Source organism: Mesoplodon mirus, assembly GCF_964341445.2.
Source record: "Mesoplodon mirus genome assembly, chromosome: 2".
NCBI classification, from domain to species: domain Eukaryota; kingdom Metazoa; phylum Chordata; class Mammalia; order Artiodactyla; family Ziphiidae; genus Mesoplodon; species Mesoplodon mirus.
Window position 1 is genome coordinate 146403468 of NC_138977.1, and position 10543 is coordinate 146414010.

A 10543-nucleotide genomic window follows, 5' to 3' on the forward strand; every position below is an offset into this window, starting at 1 on the left:
TTATGATAATCAGAGATATTTACCCCTAACAATATAGTAGCTCCCTTTTTTCTTCGATGATCTGTAGGCTTATAAAATTGGGGGGGGGGCATCTGTAGCTTTCGATTTTGTGAGTCCTTCCTGTGTCCACAGGTAGAAGCATTCCTTCACCTAGAAAACAGTTTTTCCAAGTGAGTCCTCAAGAATGATGTTGAGGGAGGTCACTTCTACTGTTTGGTTTCCAGGCCTGTGTACTGCAGCTGTCGGCAGCATAGAATAGTTGCTTCAAACTACATACTTCATGTTAAGAAAAACTTCCCAAATATACAAGGTGTCATCCCCAAACTAATGACTTCAATGCACCTTTGAGAGGCTATTCCAATGTTTTATTAGTCTGGAAGCTTCCATGTGAAGCAGTACGTAGTAGGACTGGTGGATTCCAGAATTAGGTGCATGCTGTCACGCCTCTTCTATGATAAAGTAGTTCCTCTCATCCAAATCAATATGCCATGGGACCCTGTGTGGTAGATCAGACCCTCCATAAGGCTTTGAATAGTGATGTTATTTAAGTCAGTGCAGAAAGAAAGGCAAATCCACCTTTGGAGCACACAAAGTCTCAGTCAGGAAAAATTGTTGCCCCCTTCAGAGCAGAAGGCATTCACAGTAATCCAACCCTAACCAATATCTGGTTAGTCTCCACGTGTGATAGAACTATACTGAGTTTTAGTATCAGTTCTGATTGTTGACAGTTGACAGGTTGGACTTTGAACTCAGACAGTAACTTGATAAGCTTTGCTGAGAAGCAGCTTTCCTGTTGGGCCCATGCTTAGCTTCCATAGCTGCCAAGGTGTCTATCACATTCATGAGCCCTTTGTGAGAGCACTGGGGTGGATTAGGACAGAGGCTGGCTGACATCCACAAGGTAAATCATACTGTGTATTCTAACTCCAGGGTAGGTGCTCTCTGGTGAATTTTAGTATGTGATTCAAAGTAGCACACACTTTGTTTCCACTCACATACGTACATATACATGCCTCTCCCATAGACTTCCTTGTCTCCAATCTTCCAAATGTGTTTCTTCCTGTCCCCTGACAAACCAAAAAAAACCATTGCCACAGCCTAGTCCTCCATATATATCCTTACCTCAGGCCACTTCTCCCTCAATACCCAGTAGATGACCAAGTGTGCTGTTTAAAACTTGGCCATTGATGAAAGAATTTCCCCTGATCATTGTTTTTCAGGGCCATCACTGAGAGGAACTGGAGCATGGCTGCAGTTAATTTCAGCTGGCACCACCATACTAAGTCCTCCAATCAATAAAGCAGTCCTGAGTTTCCTCCTCTTCCATCAGCTGATCTTTGGGATTCCCCACCATCAGGCCCAAGGTATGAGATGAGGGAAAGGCATAAGTGCAATGAAATTAGGTTACATGGGGGCCTGGTCCACATGTTTGTGTCACTTACAGTGCTCACTGGGCCTGATGGTATGCAATCATATATCTACCTTTTCCATTATGCCATGGATTGCTGCTATTTCCACCCAGTCTTATGACTTTATGGATCTGACAATACTCAGCTCATAAGAGGAAGCTCTTGTTACATTTAATGTCCTGTAGTCAGACACTCATTTTCCCTAGGACCCAGTAACATGTCAGAAGCTGCTTTTCAAACAATTAATAGTTCTCTGCTGCAAAAGGCGTGGTCTAGAATGCTGAGCTATGAGTATCTTACCAGGGATGGCTAGGGACTCCACAAAGCCTCTTAACATGGATACCTCTAGCACCAGTGGATCTACCACATCATAAGCTACAAGGCATAGAGCGCAGCAATGGGATCCATGTTGCCAATTGGCTGTAAGAAATCCAATTCTATTTTAAGACACTGTGGCTTAACATCACTTATAGCTCTAGAAACTGACTCTGAGACTAAAATGGTGTGAGTAAAAGTAGTACTTGAGATGTCATTCTAGGAAACACTGATAAGGAAAGGAGTAAGTAAAACAAATAACGGAAGAAACTCAGTACAGCTTGTGTTAATGGACAGGTTACTGCTGTGAGTAATGGGGCTCATTCCTCCTGGTAGCCTCCAGGAGAACATGCCTTAGCTGCTCTTTGTCTTTACTCAATGATCATAGGGGTGGATTGATCAGAAATGGAGGCTACATGTGGTTCAGCAATATCATCTGATCAAAACTACCACTGTTGAATGGCCAGACTGCCAAAAGTAGAGGCCAATACCTTCTGGCAGAACCAGTCAGCTACCTTTCGGAAGGTTGATCATATTGAATACGTCCCACCACGTAGGGTATGATGTTTTGTCTTCCCAGGAATAAACACATTTTCTTAACATGGATGCTTCTGTCAGCATCACCATTCCTACACTTTCAGAATGCCTTATCCATGCCACAGTAGCTCATACTACACTGTCTCTAAGTAGAGGTCACATATGATTGCAGAGGAAATGTGGCAATGTGCTCATTACCAAAGATTTCATTTGTTGTACCACATTCCCTGTCACATAGGAAACAGTTGGCATGGTAGGATAATAGAATAAACTGCTAAGATTCAGTTTTGGAGAAAGCTGAGATGCAAGCATTCTGAGAGGTTGGGAAACTGTTGTGTAGCATGTGGTGTACGTCTTAAACAAGTAACTTAATACATGGTGCTGTCTCACCCACAGAGATTATATACAGGTATGTCAAACAAGGTAAAGAGGTGGAAGTAGCCATATCTCACCATTATACTTTGTAATTTTCTAGAGTCTTTGCTTCTTTTCCATGACCTTGATTTGTGGATTTGGTCATCCTAGTCTTCAAGGTAGGACTTCTTCCACTAGAAAAAATAGTCATGGTTCCAACATATTAGAAGATGAGCTTCCCCCTGGACATTTGGGGCTCTTTATGGCAATAATCCAACTTGCAGGGTGATTAATCCTAACAACTAGAGGCAGCTGGTTTGTTGCTAAAGAATGGATGAAAGAAGACTATTTTTAGAATCCAGGGAATTCATTGGAGGGTCTCTCAGTACTCTTCTGCCCCAAAGTTGTAGCCGCCGTAAAATAGTGGTAAGAATAACAACAAAAATAACATCTCCAAAGACAGATCCTGCAGAGATAAAGATTTGGGTCACCCTACTAAGTAAAGAATCTTGTGCAGCCAAAGTGCTGGCAAAAGGTAAGCAGAATCGCAGCTAAGTGTTAAAAGAAGCGTTCATATTACAAAGTTCGTTGTCATGAAAATGATAGAATTGTGGGCCATAACAACTCTGTGTTTGATTATTTAATTCTTTATTTTATCCTTTCCTCATTACCTTATAGGAAGAATATAAGTTGTATCTAATGTCCTAGGATTCACATGGACTTATGACCAAATTGATAACACTCTGCAGTGTTATCTGCAGTAATGCATTAACTAGTGGGACTACTTGAATTTTTTGTGTTAGTGTTTTTCACCCAACAAAGGATAAGAGTGGATGTTAAGGAAAAAAGGGAGGTATTGTGCTGCATATTTTCTGTTTGTTCCTCCAAATCTACTCCCTATCCTTCTTTCTCTCCCACACAGCTGAGCTGTGTGGACGTGAATAGACATCAATGTTCTCATCATTGTACAGGTTTTCTCCTTTCAGATTTCATGATTACATTAACCTTTCCTCTCCTCAGTTCTTTTGACCTGGGGTAGTGAGCTTTGTGTTACTGGACTATCTTTATTTTGGTCTTCCTATGTAAACATATTTGTAAACAATGTCTTTATAATTACTCTCCTTAAGTTCTAATATTTCAAGTGTATCAGCAATTTCCTGTGGGGACCCTGACTCAATAAAGATGGTGAATGGTTTCAGATATGTTGAATCTGAGGATTCTGGAGATTTATATTGATGGAATTTCCAAAGAGAATAGAGGGAGAAAGGTCTAGACTGGTGACATACATTTGGAAAATTATTAGCAGATAAGTAGAAGATGAGATCACCCATGTGGAACATCAGGCTGATGATGGAATACTAGTAGGGACACAGACATTGGGGTGGCAGACATAGGATGTGGATCTCACAAAGGAGGGAAAGATGTCACAGACACCAAATTATTAATAGAAGCAGGAATACGGAGCGTAATGGGAATAAATGGGGTGGAGGTTTTTAAAAAGGAGAATGTCATCATCACTGACAAGATAGCAGAGAACACTCCTAAGATGATAATTAAAAAAAATAAAGTACAATTGTAAGTGCAATTGAAAGTGCAACTGCAAAGTCACAGTTATGGAGGAAATTGAAAAGTCATTAAAAGGCCCAGTAGTATTTAAGGGAGAAGAGAGATCGAAGTTAATTGAGAAATAGGTTGGGAAATAAGAAATAGAGCCATCTTCAAAAAAGATGTTTGTAAAGGAAGGAAGAAAAGTGACTGGACACAGTAACATGGCATGAAATCTTGGAAGAGATTATGCTTTGCGGGATAAGGAGCACTTCATTAGGTTTTTTAGACTTGAGAATTCAATAGAAAGGAAGTGAATAAAGATACATGAAGGAGGTGGAGGACAAAATAAGGAATGTGCCAGAATATGGCAAGGTAAGGCCAAGAGAATATGGAGAAAAGTTGAATTTGATTAGAAGGAGGAACTCCTAAACTTCTGGACCTTTAGTTAAGCACAGATGTGGATATAGATTAACTTACAGGTAGAAGGGCAGAATATTAGAAGTTCACTTTATGGTTTCAATTTTCAATTTTAAGTTGCTGTTGTGAGTAAAAAGTGTGCTGGAAAGAAGACAAAGTACGAAACAGATATTGGAGGAAATGAGAGGTGACATTGACCACAGACAAATAAAAGGATGGGTAGTACTGAGGGCTCAGGTGGTGTTAGAAGACATGAATTTATAGAGGAAATTATCTATATATTTGTGTTTTCTCTAGCAGGCCTCAGATGTCCTCATTATAGGAGTGAAAAGCAGTAGGTATCACTGATCCAGCTACTAAGTGTCAAGAAATAGAAATATTTGTTTCTTCCTTCCTCTCTTCCTTCCTTTCTCCTTCCTTTCCTCCTTATCTCTTTTCTTCATTCCCTGTTTCCATCTTTTCTTGTCACTTTTATACCCTCCTTCCCTTTTTCATTCCTTTCTACCCTTTTCTTTTCTTTTTTCCCTTTTCTGTTCTTTTTTTTCCCCTCTAACGTTGATGGTGCACTTTTATGTACTAGATATTGTGAAAGCTACAGAAGACACATTTTACAATGTATTTATAGTAAAACATCCCCAAAAGACGTTGGTAATGTCAACAGATTAATAATGGTTATTAATCTTTGCACAATACCAGGTGGGAAGATAAGAGTATTTGTTGTACATTTTGAGCTTTTGTTAGTTCTGTCCTTTTGGGAGTACAGGAAGTAAGGTGTGGGTTATTCTGAACATTTTATCTTTGGTATTTTTTAGTAAGGCCTCCAACCCCATTTAGTTCTCCACACTGAGACATTTGACAATTTATGAAACCCCTGCATACCACTTATGACCTATTGGGACCGAGTATTATTTCTTCTGGTTTATTACATAGCCACCTTTCTCAACCAGTGCTGCCCTATTGCCACGTTGATAATGTACACAGTGAATGCTGGCCTCCTCCTTGAGGTCCGTGGCTTCTCCTAGGCCTGCTTTCCCCAATGTTCTTGGTTACATGTGTAAAAAATTAATAAACAGAAACCTCAGTTAAATGAGTCAGAAGACCAGAGCGGGGGAGCTCTCATGCCCTGTGATGATAGCAGAGCCCAACAGGAAGAAGAAAGACTCCTCTTCTTTCCTGGCAAGGACTCATCCAAAGAAAAGCCATGGACTCTTTGTTTACTATACCCTGTCCAGCTTCCTCTTCCTCTATAACAGTGTTCTTTTTTTCATTGCCATGTGGGGACTTGCACGCTGCTCACCATTACTGCAGACCCTAAATTGCAATTCTCTGCTGATCTCAAATAAACCCATCTTTGCTGGAGAAATACCTGGCATCTATTTGTTTCAGGTCAACACATTCATATCTACTTGGAAGTGTCTTTAGAACTGACCATTCTCCTCCCCTAATCAAGGGACAACAGAAAACCTGGAATTCTATCTTCTCACCCAACCTCTGTCCTGGGTACCTTGGTGTAATTAAGGAAAAAAAAAAAAGAAAAGAAAACAAACAAACAAAATCTCCCTCTGGACAGATAGAAAATTCCTTTTTATTGGGATACATAGTAAGGAAAATCTATTAAGATTTATAGCCAAAGAACTAGAATTTGGAGAGAGGGAGGGAATAAGAAAGAAGATAGGAAAACAAATTTGGATTAATATACATGATGTCATTCAGTTCTCCTCAGTATGCAATTGAGGATGAAAACAAAAGGAAAGAAACATCCCTTCCAAAGACTTTGGGGTTACATGTGTTTTTCACAACTAGGCTTAGAGACTTGATGCTGGCAGCCACATAGAGATGAAGTTACATATTCTTGACATTCCAGGTTTTCCTTTCTGACCCATTTAGAGTTTATCTTGTGACTGAACTAGATTTTTTTTCCTATTGCAAAGTTGAAAACGAAATGAACATTAGTGAAACATTTCATCTATATTTCACAAAATTAAATTGTTGAAAAAGTAATTTCTAGTGTAATAATCTAAGGGTAAGGGGTGACTTTCAGTGATTTGAAAGTATAGATGGCCAAATAATTTAACTGTTAAAAAACCAAATTGGTACTGGAAGTTTCAAAACTGACTCTCTTCATGGCCCAAATGTCATAGCTAATTCCTTAGCTCTGTTTCTTACTGGTTTGGTTACCTGGCAAAAGAACAGTGTTTCAAGGAAAAAAAGATCAAGTAATTGTCACTTTCTGGACCTGTTTTGGGCCATGGTCTCCCACGCATTGAGTTCAATCACTTCAAAGACATCTTCAATTGAAAGAAAAAGAGACTATCCCTGTGGGCTGGACAGAGGCAGCATCCTTCTGACTGAGATAAAATAACATTTTCATTGTCAGAATCCCTTCTTCTTCTCTTTCCTCCTCTCCCTCTCACTAACTGAAAATATTTAGATAGTTAATGCTAAGGGCTGAGAGTGTGTTTTTCCAATGAAATGACAGATCACCATATTTTATATTTTTTGTTTCCACCTGACCAAAGTGAGTGCATTATAAAAAATACTTTAAAAATTATTATTTTCCCCATTGTTTTCCTATAAAGTGGATATAGTTTTCTTTGTCAAAGTAGAATATTTATTTAAACTGTGTCATTAGATACATACTGAGCCTTGTTTATGGGTTTAGTGCTGCTTTAGAGAAGACAGACTGGTGGAAGAATCTGAAGCCCAAAGAACAGGAATCTGGTCTGTATGCAATCCTTTTCCTAGGCATTATTTTTTTCTTCAGGAACTAAGTGTGAAGCTACACAAATCAATGCTAGTGCATTGATAGAAGAGGGATTGTTTGGATGTGCTACCAGTACATAGTGCTCAGGCAGTAAATGTGCTATAATTGATTCATGCTGGTTTCTAGCATCATTATGTATATTTCTATATTTATATGTGAGTAACAATCAGGTAAACGAATGACACTGACAAATTCCTTGCTCTGTTTTCTTGTATTGGTTTCCTTCCCGTGCCCTCATTTTTTTGGCTTGTGTCTGTATATTATACCCTATATAAGCTGCCACAGCTGTTTGTCAGTTCTCTCTAACAGCCTTTTCTTTCTGTGAGAAGACTAGATAGTTATGGATACTTGGTTCCTCGCAGACGTCCAGAATTCCATCCAAGGCTTCCTGTCTTGGTGATGAATGATTTTTGTTTCAATTTGTTGAAATATATCTTTGGAAAGTGACTAGTTTCAGGAAACACATCTCATTGAATCATTTAAGGTTGGATAGTCTACCTTGAGTAACTTTACAAATACAAAAAATAAACAATTGGCAGGCATCACACATTTTCAAATTTCTATTCATGAAGGTATTCAGGAATAGTATAAAACAGCAAGAGATTTTCTAATATTTATAAAATATTGTTACTTTCTTGGTTGGGAGGGTAAGGGAGTTTTTGGAAGACTGTCTTATCTGGGATGTAGTTACTTTAGATTTATTGTTTTAATTAGGAAGACCTAGAAGAAGCAGGCCAGGCTATATTCACTTTTTAAAATCCCCAGCACATAGTTGATATATAATTATGTTTGGACAATATGTGTTAAACATGACAGAATGCCTGCTTTTGCATCCACTCCTTCTTGAAATGAAACTATACTAAAATGATACTAAAGGAATTCTAGACTTAAAGCTACAAGAAAAAAAGTAGAACAGAAGAGGAGAAACAGCAATCAAAGTTTTGAACATGAAAAGTAGGTGGACAAGTGGTAATTAGCTGACCAAAAAGAAAAAAGTTGAAACTGAAGTTGGCTGTGGAAAAAGCTTAGGAGTAACAGTGGCACTGTTTCCCACTAAGCAGTGCGAGGAAGTTTCTAGAATTGGAAACAGCAGGACTCTCTGAAAAGGGAGCTGTCAGGGGGGCTGAAAACAAGTCTGTTTGAAAATCCGTATAAAAAGGAGTTTGACCTTGCCTATCACAGTTGTCACCCTGAAAAACTGGGTGAATGCACATACCCCATGCCTGCAGGAGACTCTGGAGAGAAATAACCTGTGGGACAATGAATTCAGAGACACAAGTCACATGTTCCTAAGTAGATACAAGAGGAGTGGGGAATGTAGTCCCTCACTGGCTGGGGATGATAGCTCCATTGTGGAAAGTGGTAGGAATTGTGGGTCAGGCACCATCTCTGCCTCATTAAGATGAACACTAACCTAAAGGAACTTCACGGATAAGACTACCTATTTTGTGTGGGAATAATCTTAAGTTTTGGTTTAATTGTCTTCAGTGGAAACTCCCGAATCAAATTATTTTACTTTGGGCATTTTATCTGGTGACCCTCAGAAACCTCAATAAATGTCTGAATTTTCAAACGTATCCCGAAATACAAGGGATTATTATCTTAGTTCTATAAAATCACTAGACCCTGGCTGCTGAAATCCTGCCTGATAACTCTATGACCATCTTCCTATGAGAAACTTTAGAAACCCCTTAAGACTTTGGTGTGATGTAAATGTGCCTATACAGTTAGTACTCCTTTTCGCTCCATCTTCAACTCCATTTCTTTACACTTGAAGCAGGCACCTTTTTGCCTGCACCTCATCCCCTTGACTCACTGTGACTTTGGTAGCAGCTATGGTGGGATGTCCCTATCACATTGACAACTTTCCATCTTGAGCACTTATTGTATCTCTTGGCATTTTCTGAAGGTTTGGGCAACTCAGCCCCCACAGAGAGCAGCCTGGAAGTGCAGGGGTTTAATGCCCCTTGGGCAAACCTTAACCAGTGGGGGTTAACATTGATAAACATCTCAACCTCCCAAACACCAGAGGAGCAGTGCAGAGGTGTCATCTATGCATTTCCTCAGAGGATCTCAGTTGGGATTGAATCTCAGATGCCAGAAGTGATAACCAGGTCAGTAATGCTCTCGCTTCCCTGTGTCACTCTTCATGGTCCCTCACTTCTGCTTCCTGAGAGCCCCTCCCATGTCAGTCAGTGGCACTGAGGTCCTCGTCTCAGGCTTTGCTTTGGAAGAAAACCAAACTTAGACGACTTCCATGTAAATATTTACCTGCCCTCATGAAGACCCTATCTGTCATCCTTCTTCCACTCCCTGTGAAAGAGAGAGAAACCAAGTGCTTAGAATTTTGCAAATATATGTGTTTAGATTTTCATTTGACTTGACTGCCTTACCACTGGTATGAATGACATGATTATTAGCATTTATGAAAGATAAAACTTTTCTTATTTTTGACTGTTGATTCATAGTAAAACAAGAATTTCAGTAACTAGCACTTTGTATTAATTTAAATGCCGTTATTAAAATAAACTGTAATTTGGGCCTACAGTAGTAAAGGAGAATAATTAGAGATACAGCCACTCCCATAGAGATGCCTGTGATGCCTGCAGGACCAGCAGGTTCTGGAATGAAGGGCTCACCTTCTTCTTCTCTTTCTTTAGAAATGAAGGCAGTTTGGCTTGGGAAGTATTGCTGATGTGTGCAGAGTGTCAGCCTAAAGAACCAGAGGGATTAAAAAAGGATCTGCACCAAACATAAATTTCCCAGCATTTTTTTCTTTTTTGTGTCTTATCCTGACCTTGAAGTCTGGAACACCTGTCATTTTTTTCGTTGATGTACAGATTGGCAGACCACTAACGAGGAAATATTTCAAATTTTATGGCTCTATTTTTTCTGAATCTGATTTTTCCTGCCTAGGAGAGACTATTTATCATCCCAACCAGCTTCTCTACTCACTTCATGCACAGAGAAAAGAATAGAGGAACCCAAGAAAGGGAGGTTGAAGGGAAGAGACCTTTTGTCAACGATATTTGTTTAATCAGAACTTTAAATTTGTAATTAAAAATTCTTCTAATTATTTGTGGTATAGGTAATAGCAAACAGTACAAAGTACTTCTTTCAAAGGCAACCAGTTGTTTTGTGTATACTAATGATATTGTGTGTGCATATTAATGTATACATACATATATGTACGTATATA